This window comes from Mus caroli, unplaced genomic scaffold, assembly GCF_978045245.1.
Source record: "Mus caroli unplaced genomic scaffold, Mus_caroli_1 scaffold_10, whole genome shotgun sequence".
Lineage (NCBI taxonomy): Eukaryota > Metazoa > Chordata > Mammalia > Rodentia > Muridae > Mus > Mus caroli.
The window spans coordinates 76594986-76607153 of record NW_028227265.1 but is presented as its reverse complement, the minus strand read 5'-3'; positions in this window follow the sequence as shown (position 1 = coordinate 76607153).

The following is a 12168-nucleotide window of genomic DNA, read 5'->3' as shown; positions in this document are numbered from 1 at the left end:
GTTTGGTTGCGTGTTTTCTCCATGTCATTTATAAATGATTGCTTTTTATATCCATTTTATACTTGAAAATGAGAGCTTTGAAAGTTCAGAGGCAAGCCCAGGTCACTTTCCTTTGAGAATGCAGATTCTAGGTCTAAACTCAGGTTTCTTGACAATAAATCCTTCCCAGATGTAGGACGTTTGACTTTTTTTTTTGGTACTGTTATTAATAATGACTGTAGAGATAAGCAATTTTTCTAAATAGAATTTGTCAGAACTAGCCAGATAATCTGACTTATATCTGACATCTCATGGAAGTCTGTGAACCTGAAGAGCCAGTTACCCCAGCTGATGTTTGTTGTCTTCATCAAAGTCTCTGACCAATTTCAAAAGTGTCTGCATCAAGTTCTCTCCTTATAACACGTAGAAAAATATTTATCAAATATTATAAACTTCATAGAAGTCATTTGGGAGATATATGAATGCTGTGATTTTTCAGTGTGTAGACAAGTCCAAAGTCTATTGACATAGCAGGGCTGTCTTTCTTCACCTGTATTCTCTGCAGATGGCAGGATTCTGCACACCTGACTGTCATGCTTTGTTGGTGGTACACATATGCATAGCCTTCATTCCATTTTAATTAACCTCAAGGCTCTGGTTTACAAAGCAGAGTGGGCTCCCTAATTATTTTCATAAAACCAGTGATCTTGTAAGCTGTCGGAAGCCATGGCTAAGTCTCAAATAAGTGTATACAGTAGGATATTTAACGAAGTAGTATTTTTTTTAATGAGGACTTTCTTTTATATTCTTTAATTTTATTGAATGGCGTTGCAGTTAACTCTAGAAACTACTCAGGGGCTAATTTGTTTTTCTTTCTGTGCTGCTATTAATCTACCAATATGTTCCTTAGAGTACATTAAAGAAATCATGCCCCAAGGTAACGTTTTTCATCTCTGTAATGTATGTGAAAAGTTATTTTTGTTTTATCCTCTAAGGACAGCTAAGACTTGGAATTGAATTCAGTGTTACTCACATGCTGGCCTTGGCAAGAAGACCCAGGATTAGCCTCGGAATCAAAGCTTCATTATGGAGATAAAATAAAAGAGACTTTACCACTCTTTATGCAATTAAATGTAATCATTATTAAGAAAATTTTTCTGCATAGCTGTCAGGTTGACGAAAATCTTTCATTATCAGTAATCCCTTTATATCGTTAACATGATTCATGGCTGCAGTCTGAAAGTGACAGAATTTTAAACCTTTCGAAGTAAATAGTGCTTCTCGGGGTGGCTTTCGCCTCAAGACTTCAAGTTCCTTTTTCATAGAAGGGCTGATTCACGTGGCTGCAGTGCTGTGTCTTGGTCATTTGTCTATTCAATGGTTCATAAATAAAGGTTCAAATGGCCAGGCAAGGCATAAAATGTCCAATTTACTTTCAGAATTTTATACAACTGAAGTAATAGCTTCAAACCAAGATGTGGATTAAGGCATTCTCATATATTATACATACCGGAGTGGAGATTATGATTTATCTCAAATATTTCTATAGTGATTAGAGATGAGTGACAGGTTACTAACCTACTTGACAATACCTGACAATGTTTTCCAGTATTTATTGGATTTAAAATGTATTTTTAATCTGCTTTTGAGATCTGTCTAAATATCAGTTGACCCTGAATTCCAGATGGTGAGATGGACATATACTCTTTGGGAGTTTTTAACACTCTATGGATTGGAAGATTCTCAATTATTCCCTAAAGGTCTGGGGATGTTCTCTTTAGTCCCATGGAACATTTTTCTGTCTTGTTTGGAGACAATCAAGAAATAGTGGGCAATTCATAAGGTCCTTCCCTTGGGAAAGCTATTTTACTCATTAATGAAGGTATCTCACTTTCTCAGACAAGGTTTATGACTAAGAATTTGACAAGCTGTCTTGTCCTTCCCTGTGCTATACAAATCTGTCTTGCACACAGCACAAGGATCTTTGTTTATTCAGATCAAGTAGGACCCTACTTGCAGCCTAACAAGAGGCATTGCCATTAATTAGCAATTTGAAAAGATCCCAATGGGACACATCATTCTGATTATCTCAGTGTTCCAGCTGCAGGTCTTTGTGATGATCAACACCTTGTTTTTGTGGTGCAGGGTTGCCATTTAGCCTTTCCCACCCTGGGCTCCATTATCTTCACTAAACTCCTATGACTATACAGAGATGGCCTATTTTAGCTTCCTACCTGGTATAAAAGCAGCACCTTGCAAGATTCCATATGGACATTTTGTAAACACCACTTTATAAACATTTTAAAGTTTTTGGTTAGAAATAACTTAAAACTTATAGGACAGACACAAAAATAAAAATATAACATTGCAATGCCTTGATTCAGACTTTTTCTTAATATTCATAGACTTTTTCATTTTAGCTCACTGAGCATTTAATAATAAGTTGTATAACCGCCTGGTCTTGTACCACTAAATAACTATTTCTTAAGAAATTTATATGTCCTCTTCTGTTGAGTTAGCATCTCCTGTAAATTTAACATGAATTCATTCTGTATGTAATCTCTAGTCCACACCGTGTTTCATCATTTCATCCAGTGTTGCCCTTTACTGAGTTTGATTGTCCTCTGGCAAGTCTAACACTTAGTGGTCTCAATTGTTTGTTCACTTAAATTGCACTGTTATTATATTAATACTTATGCCAGTTATAATCCCTATCATTTAAGAAACAGAATAAGAATCAGAATAGATTGTTTCTTATTTTAAGTTTGTTCATTCATGACTGGGTATAGATGTTGTCCTTCCCAGAATATTACATAAGGGATGGTATGACTGAGTATTGTTCTGAAGGTATCAAATCAAAAGCCCCATGGTATCCATATTCATTTATTTTAAATTAATTATGTATATGGCTATGCATGGGTGTCTACATGTACAGATGGAAGCTCTGAAGCTCAAGAAATTGGCTAGACTGCTTGGCCAATGGCCTCCAGGGATTGTCTCTCTGTTCTTAATGCTGGGGTTATAGATCTATACTACCACACTCACCTTTTGCATAGGGTGTAGGGAACCAAACTCAGGCCCACAGGCTTGTTATTTACTGGCAAAGGACCAGAATGTTATATAACTTATTATCAACTGTTGGAACAACTCAAATGACAAAGCATATAAAATAACTTGTTAGGAAGTAATTCTGAAGACTGGATCGGTGGCTCAGTAGTTATGGAGTTGTTGGCCAATGAGCTCCTATAGGTCCACATATATTACAGTCTAATGCGAGTACTGTTGGTTATCTTCCAGAACTTGATGGTTAAGACCTCATTGCTGAAGGCACTGCATATTTGAGTTATAGAACATGGAGATCACAAACTGGTACTGATGTATAAACTTCATCCCTACAGGGTTATTTTCACAGTGATGGAAAGTGCGTGCATACTACTGGAGAAGAAAAGTAGCCATCAACCTTATCTAGCTGTGAACCCTACATGCTCACTGGTAGAACAGTGGCATAAAACATTGCAGGAGTAATCAACCACTTTCTGATTGGATTTAAGTCCCAGTTCACAAAGTGAGACTCATCACTGGCATCATTGTCTTAGGTAGATTGTAGGTCCTGGAAGAAAACCTACATTTATTATTCTGCTAAACAGTCATAGAATTAACATGTGTTCCAGTCACTCATCATTAGACTCACAGGTCAGTGGCTCTCTCAGCCCTCACTAGAGAAGCTTCTATTTGTAGTAAATGGCAATTAATATAGAGACCCACAGCTGATCAATGTGTAGATAATAAGAGAATATGCAATACTCTCCATAAATGGGCCATCTATGTCATATTCTTTGCCCCCAGGGCTCAGGAACAGTTGTGGAAGAGGAAGTGTATGAGAAGAGTATGAGAGCCAAAGATGATGGATGGCTATAAGAAAACAGTGTTTTCTAGACATAGGTGAGGCAAACTGAACAGTCATCTAAACACAACACGATCAACACACATATTAACTACAACAGTTGTGACATCATGCAAAAGACTAATGAAAGCTCAGGTCAGGCTAACTCCCAGAATGGGAAGACAGGATGGTATAAGGTTCCACCCCTAGCCTAAGAGCCAATGACAATTGTTAGCTGCATGGAGAAGACTGTTTTTTGTTTGTTTGTTTGTTTTTGAGAGTGTAAGTCCTGTGAAGTTTCCCACATTCCAGTGATAGGCTCTCATCCAAGAATGCATGATTTAAAAAGCTATATTGGATTATTGCTTATTTTTATGTCAGATACTTACCAACTGAGCCATTTCTGCAGTGCCTGTATTTGTTATTAGGAACCAGTCAGTGGTGTTTTTGGTATTAATTAGCTACTTGTTTTCTCTTATATTAAAATCTTATGATTTTTTATTTTAAAGACAAACCTTGATACCATGATGAGTTTATTGTTTTAATTTCTGGTAGTGAGCACCAGGACCTCAAAACTTTTGGATTTATAGCGACAAGGTTGGCTTTCAACAGAGTCCAGTCATATTGGATGAGAGTATCTTTGATTTCTCCCTTGAAACTTCATCCAAGTATTTATGTTAATAAGTCACCAAAGTGTTGGAGATGGACTGTTACATACCATAATTTGAGGCTCTAAGACTATCACATTTCACATGAACTTGGGTGTCCACTCCAGCAGATCAGTCTCTGCCCAGAAAGAGAATAGGCTCCGACACCTTGCAGTGAGGCTTGCATAACCAAGGCACTACCAAGAGATGACTTACTTGCTCACCTTCATTAGACCACATCTCAATTTTCATTGCAACCAAGTTGAGGCTGTCTTCTTGCATTTAAAGACGTCACTGAGGGCAGCACCTTGGAGGGTATAAGTGCAAATATAAACCCCAGGGCTAATACTTGTTTTTGTACATTTCAATTAATAAGCCATCTATAGAGGAACAGATCAAGATAATGCTGCTGGGTTCTTTCTCAGACGTATCATCTAAATATCAGCATCAGTTGGTGATTCCTAAGATCATGATGCTGTGATCTTTCTCAGACTTATTATCTGAATATCATCATCTGTTGATAGTTTCTCTCCAGATTAATCTGTATCACAGTGGCTGCCGTTTGATGGATTCCTTCCAACTTCTGCAGACGCTCCACTTCCTCTAGTCAACTTCGACATCTAAAACAGGCAGCCCCATAACCCTGTTTGTTAATTTTGTTTTTTATTATTTCATTTTATTATTTTATACATATATATGTAGGTGCTGGGGATTGAACTCTGGTCCTCTGAAAGAATTTTATGTGCTCTTAGCTGCTGAATCATCTGCCCATCCTCTCCTACCTTCATCAGTTGATTTCCAAATTGCCCATGAAATAGAGGAACGTCTTGTGTCAAAACAGTACAGGCATGAAGATTGACATAAAAGAAGCCAGCTGGTAGAAAGACTGAAAACGTCCCCCCCTCCCATCAGAGTTTCATGTAAGGAAGAGAGCAAGCAGAGGGCTTCTAGAGAAAGCAGATATGTAAATGACCTACAAAGGATCAAAAATCAGATAGTTAGGGGGCTTTTGAGCATCTGTCTTCTGATGTCTCTAGCTCCCTCACACCCTCAGGAATGGTATTTTGTCTCTCATAGTAAACTAACTTTAAATATATAGTTATCTACCTCAGAGGAAGTTATTGTACTGGGGCGTAAGAACCTGCAAATACTAGCAGATGGGCCCTGCTCTGCTTCGATAACACTCTGACTCCCTGTAGGAAGCCTACTTTTAGATTGAGCATAGAGAGGACATCAAATAAACCCTTTTCATTTTTGTCTGTCTGAAATTCAAGTTCTCTTTCCTGTTTTCCTATAACTAATACTAGGAGTCTAGCCTTCATTTCTTGCAGAATTCCACAATGCAGTCAGTTCACCAACCCAGCACCTGGAGTATATCATTTCTGGTGGATATACATACATTGATATATTTGGCCTGATACATACATTAATTTCCACTTTATCTTACTATATTAAAACCTATTGTTGCCCCAAAATTCCAGCCTTCTGTCAATATCTAGATTAGCCAAGTTGTGAATTTATTTGCTATGAAATATAACCCACGTTAGACCCTTAGAGCAACCTCGGATTTTTCACAGATAGAGAGCCCAGGAGATAGAGTAGTAATGCTGTCTTTTCTTTGGAAGGTAGCATTCTAAATAAATTAGTGTTTATTTTATACGGTGAAATGTTTACTTTGGGCTCAAGGGTTGTGAAATGCTCAGACTCATCTGAATTCCACCAAAACGTCTTCAGTCAGGTTTCCACTTTCTTCTGGGACATGTTGCATGACATGTGAGGCATGGCAAGGTTTGCATTCAATTTATGTTGTCATTTAACAAATCTAGGAACAGACTCTGTATCTGATATCTGGCTGTCAGTTTTGTGGCTGCGAGAGATCATAATAGGTGTTCTGTAATCGTCTACTCACACCTTGAGCTGAGAATTTAAAACTGCAAACTGGTCCTTTCCTGCCCTCCCCCTGCCGTTCTTCTTTCTTTTTAAACTTCTAGTATAATGAGAAATAGCCAGAGTTCTGTATTCTTCATTCCCTCCATAATGGTCTATCACAGGAGTCATTTCATCTGTCAAAACCTTTCCTTGGACAGGCAGTTTATTTCAAGTGACTGAAGGTGATAATATGAGTAACTGTGTGCTATGGGCTACGTGTTTTCCATTTTTTAATGGCATTGGGATCATCCTTGTTTTTAAAAAAGTGGGTTTTGCAATCATTCTCTAGTTCCCATCTGTGAAGATATTTTTGTTTTTGTTTTTGTTTTTTAACTACTGCTAGTCTTAATATAGGTCATAACTCAATGTAAAAATAAAGTTTAGTATAAATATTCTTGAAGAAAGAGATTAAATAAAAATAGAAAATATCCCTGGTATTAAGAGATAATGATTAGTTGAGCCGCTGGGGATGTGTTGAAGTTGGGGACTGACTCTTCCTCTCAGCCCCATGCTCCCAGAAATAAGACTCAGACTCAAAATATATTTGTATATACCTTGGCCATAAAGCTAGGCTCTTTGATGCCTAGAATTGTAACTTAAGATAACCAATTTATTTTAATTTACATTCTACTATGTAGCTGATTACCTGTGCTCAGGCACCATGCATCGGTCTCCTCACATCTTTCCAGGCTGACTCCCACCAGGCTCTATCCCAGAATTCTTTCTCCTCCTGGACATCTGATGTCCTATTTCCTACCTAAGCCTCCAGGAGTCATTCTCCCACCTTTGATGACAGTACCTTATGAAAATTAATGAAACGGTGAAGATGAAAGCTCACAGATGCAGCAATTAAACAACACATTTCTATGTGATCATTAGAAGAACCATCAGAGAAGAGACAAGAAAATAGTCTGGGTCTTATGCTGACCTTCTAAATTTCACCCAAGTACGATTAATATGAAGAATCTCAATTGCATCCTGTATCCCAAGCCTGAGAGGACAAAGCTGTCAGCAATACAGCTTGAGTAAGATAGTTGACAAGGTTTCCCATGGACCAACAGTAAGCAGTGCCACACAGACAGATTCAGGCACACTCTAACCCAATGTCTTTTAAATGATATCTGTAAGCAGTGAATATTTGACTCAATTTTCATATTGTGTTACTTAGAAATCCTATCCCAGACAACTCTTAAATACACAACGCTGACTACCTCAGAACGATTTATGACATTTAATCCCACTTTATTAATAGTCTTTTTTATTAGATATTTTCTATATTTACATTTCAAATGTTTTCCCCTTACCATGAAACTATACAGTATCTAGCTCATAACTAAAGTGATACTTGACATTCAGTCTTATATTTAATGGTGATACAATTTTGTTTTCTAATGAGCTCTTGTTATATGAAGTCGTGACTCAGTAATTACATATTACTCATTTATATATTTGCATTTTAGGCAGGAGGGGACAGGGAGTGGGGAGAAGTAAAGTGGTAAAGTATACAAAGTTCTGTGATTCATCCTCAGTTAAGAGAGAGGAGAGAAAGAGAGACACAGATAGACAAAGAGAAGAGAGAAAGAAGAGAGAGAGAAGAGAAGAGAAGAGAAGAGAAGAGAAGAGAAGAGAAGAGAAGAGAAGAGAAGAGAAGAGAAGAGAAAATGAGTTAATGACTGAGAATATGAAGGAGGTTGAGGTACACTCCGAAGAACCTAATCTTTAACAGTATGCTATTAAGCATCCTATCCACCTAAGCCAAGAAAATTTTATTTTCTTTGAAATTGGATCAAATATTATATATACCACATATATTAATGTGATATAGTATTTTGACTACTAATTAAAAGGATATCTAAATTGATATATTTTTAAATATTGAATCTCATCTAAGAAGAAATTAATGATAACCAGATGGAAACTGTAACTGTAGGTTAATTTGCTTTGAAATTTATGGGCATTCATCTTATTTTGGGCCCACTGTTGGACCATGAGACATGTTGTCAACAGTCTTGTGCAACAATTGCATTCCAATGTCAATCAAATTGAGAGTCAGCTGAAAGTTCAATGTGCATAAACAACCTGAGAAGTATCAGCCCCACACAGCCATGGGAGGAAGTTCCATTGTCTTCAATGTTGTCTGACCTAAATCTGAAAACACAGAAGCTAACATCCTTTGTGTTTTATGATATTTGCTCACCTCTTCTAATAATACTCATATATTCAATTGAAAAAAATTCAACAAAAGGGGGGAAAACATTATTTTTAAAGAACATTATTTTTTTAACATCTTTTAGGCATTTACATTAACTTTATTAATTATTGATGAATAATATTTCTCAAGCACAAGTAAAAGATGAGTCACCTGACAGTAAAAATTAGGGTATAAGATATTTAAAATGTCTTGGGAAGTGGATAAGAGGACATTTGTTTTAAATGACATTTAGATGCAGTGCCAGCTTAGGAATTAATGGCATTCTCTATGAAAATTCTATCTATACTTTTCATTTTTATTTTCATAAACTTTTTAGAGAAAATGGAGCAGGTCTCATTGGTGTTGGGAGAGGTCTTCTTAAATGCGGTGTGTTCCATCACTTGCCATGGTAGTGTGGAAAGGCACTTTATCATGATGTCAAGGATGCCCGTGTTGTCACAGGACTATAAAGTCACTGAAACGGCCTCCACAGTCCCCTGGCATAAGGATGGCTGCTTCTCCACTATTGTTTTTCTTTCAGAAGGGCCGTGTGAACCAGGCTGCTGACCTACAGCTTCATCACTGCCGTTCCCAACATGAACTTCATTGGCTTTCTCAGCATTTTTAATGTGTTAATTTCCCAAGTACATCTGATAGAAATCAATTTCTGGAATAAAGTCTTTCTTGGTGCAATCAGGACACATATAATAAACTTAAGAACACAATTAGCCTTTATTAAGTGCTTGCTGTGTGCCAAATTCTATAGCCAACAATTTGCAGGTATTGATTTACTTAGTTCTCAATGATTTCCTGAGTAAAAGGCTGTTATTATCCCCATTTTGCAGGTATGGAAACAAAAACAGAAAAAGGTTTAGTAACTTGAGCAAGTACACTCAGTAGGAAAAGACTGATTTGCTATTTAAACAACTATGCTAATGAGAGGGTATTGGATTAACATAAAAATGAAACAGAGGAAAGAACAAAAGCCACTATACCAGAAACAAAAAATGCTTTTATAACCATTGTCCTTTGTGCATGCACATTTTTTCATAAAATGTGCATTTTGAGTAATTCACATTACAACGGCATACACAGGGAATGCTTCCTTGATTTAGGTAGCTTCTACATGATTATACTTCTAGATGACCAATCACCTGTGAAGGTTCAGAATCCCTTAGCGATCTTTAAAAAATAAGTCTGGAATTTTTACAGATGGGATTTTCAATATACTGTCCGACATTTACTCAGAAAATCTCCAAAACTGGGAACAAGACAAATGTGCCCCATTTGATTCCCACTATTACTGAATGTGAATCCAAAGATATTGATTTGCTTTCTTCCATCTATATCCTTGACCGTTGGAACAATGTCTAGAAGATAGTGGATGTACGAAAAAATAAACAAATAATGGAATTCAATACCTCTCTTTTAACCATCATTAAGAAATGTACTATACTTGATTTGTTTTAAATGCTAAAGTATAGGTTATTGGAATGGCAAAGTAGAATGGAAAGTGATTTCAAACTTCCATCATTTAAATTACCTATCTCTCTTTTTTCTCACCATCATTCTTATGTCTGAATTCTTAAGAAAGATAAGATACAAGTCCACAAGGACTAAAACAATCCCTTCATTAGCATGTTTTCTATGCAGATATGGAAAACAATTTAATTCATGCATTCAGATAATGAATACTTTTAAAATACTTCTATAGTAGAAGTATTTTGATAAATATGTTCTTAAATAACTTTTTGTGTGTGTGTGTCAGCATCATAGAGTATACATATGTAAATCCACATGGCTTCACATCATCTCTTGATGCAATTAAAAGACATGGTAAGGGGATGGGGACATGGCTTAGTAGTCAAGAAAGCCTACTGTTTTTGCAGTGGATCCTGGCTTGGTTGCCCATATTAATGCTGGGCAGTTCATGAACTTCTGTAACGGTAGCTCCAAGGAATCAAATATATATATATATATATATATATATATATATATACACATACATATTAATATACTGACATTATAGCCATTGGAGTAACACAGCACAGGGCATTACTTATATGTTGTGATGATTCCATTGAACAGATGGGTGCACACACACACACATATATACACACACATACATTTATATATTCTTAACATATACATTAGATTCCATGGAGCTACAAGGAATCTTGTAAATATTCAGTAAGATTCTAATAGCATAATATAACATTGTGTCTTATAGCAAACATTTTCTAGGGGATATATTCTAGAAAACAAGAAAAATTAATATAGGCTACACTTTAGGAATTATTTCATTATCAAATATTGTATACTTGATAGAATTGTATGTTCAATATATATATACATATATATATTTAAAGATTAAGAACAAAGCACGTATACTTTATTTCTTAGATATATAGTAATATATATACATATATATTTAAGACAAAATATTGTAAAAATAGAGAGAAACATGATAAATCAGGTATGATGGTAGACATGATAGTACATTCCTGTATCCACAAGAACACTTTGGTCCAGGAGGGCAACCAAAGAAACCTAGGGAAATGTCTTGTCAAATAAAAGAAAGAGAGAGAGGGAGAAAAAGAGAGAGAAATTGAATATGGGATGTACAAAGATTCTAATAACATAACATAACATTGTGTGTTATAGCATACATTTTATAGGGAACATATTCTAGGATACAAGAAAAGTTAACATAGTATGTATATAATTTATGAAGTGTTTTATTATATATTATCAATATTGTATACTTGGTAGAACTGTATGTTCAATACTTATACAGGACTATCTATTCAGTGGGATCATCACAACATATAAGTAATGCCCTGTGCTGTGTTGCTCCCGTGGCTATACTGTCAGTAAGCAATAGGTATTTTTAACCTCTTATAACTTTATGGAACCATAGTCATATATGTAATCTGCTATTGACTGATACACCAATATGTGGCAGAACACTTTAGTAAACAAAATCCCACAAAGCTCCCACATATTAATTACTTTAAATCATTCATAAGTTATATATAATATATATTTCCTGTAAAAACACTTGTGATAGACATCTTTAAACGTTTTACATTAATAAAAGTAACTATTCCAAAGCTGTACTATATATAATATATGTATGACTATATCTGAGATACATATTTATGCCCAGTGAGCACTTACCATATTTAATATATGAGAGAGAACATAAAGTTAACAGTTGTCAAAGTTGGGAATTACAGTGATAATTAGCCATCATTTAGAAGCCAGTTTTATCTACTAAACTATGGCTCATAGTCTCACTACAATAGCAATGAAGGACACTTGTTCACACAAGTGCCTGCTAAAAGTTGCAAATGTTGCAAGTCTCATGGAAGCAACATAGAAGTTATGAGAGAGTGGGTTAGTTAGATGTCTGAGACAATGACCTTGAAGGTAATATCTTAAAGCAGATCAGAGGAGGGAAGACACTTCTGGAAACCAGAAATTATATGCAGGGGTTGAGACTGGCTGACATGTTAAGAGCTAGTATTTCATGGAGA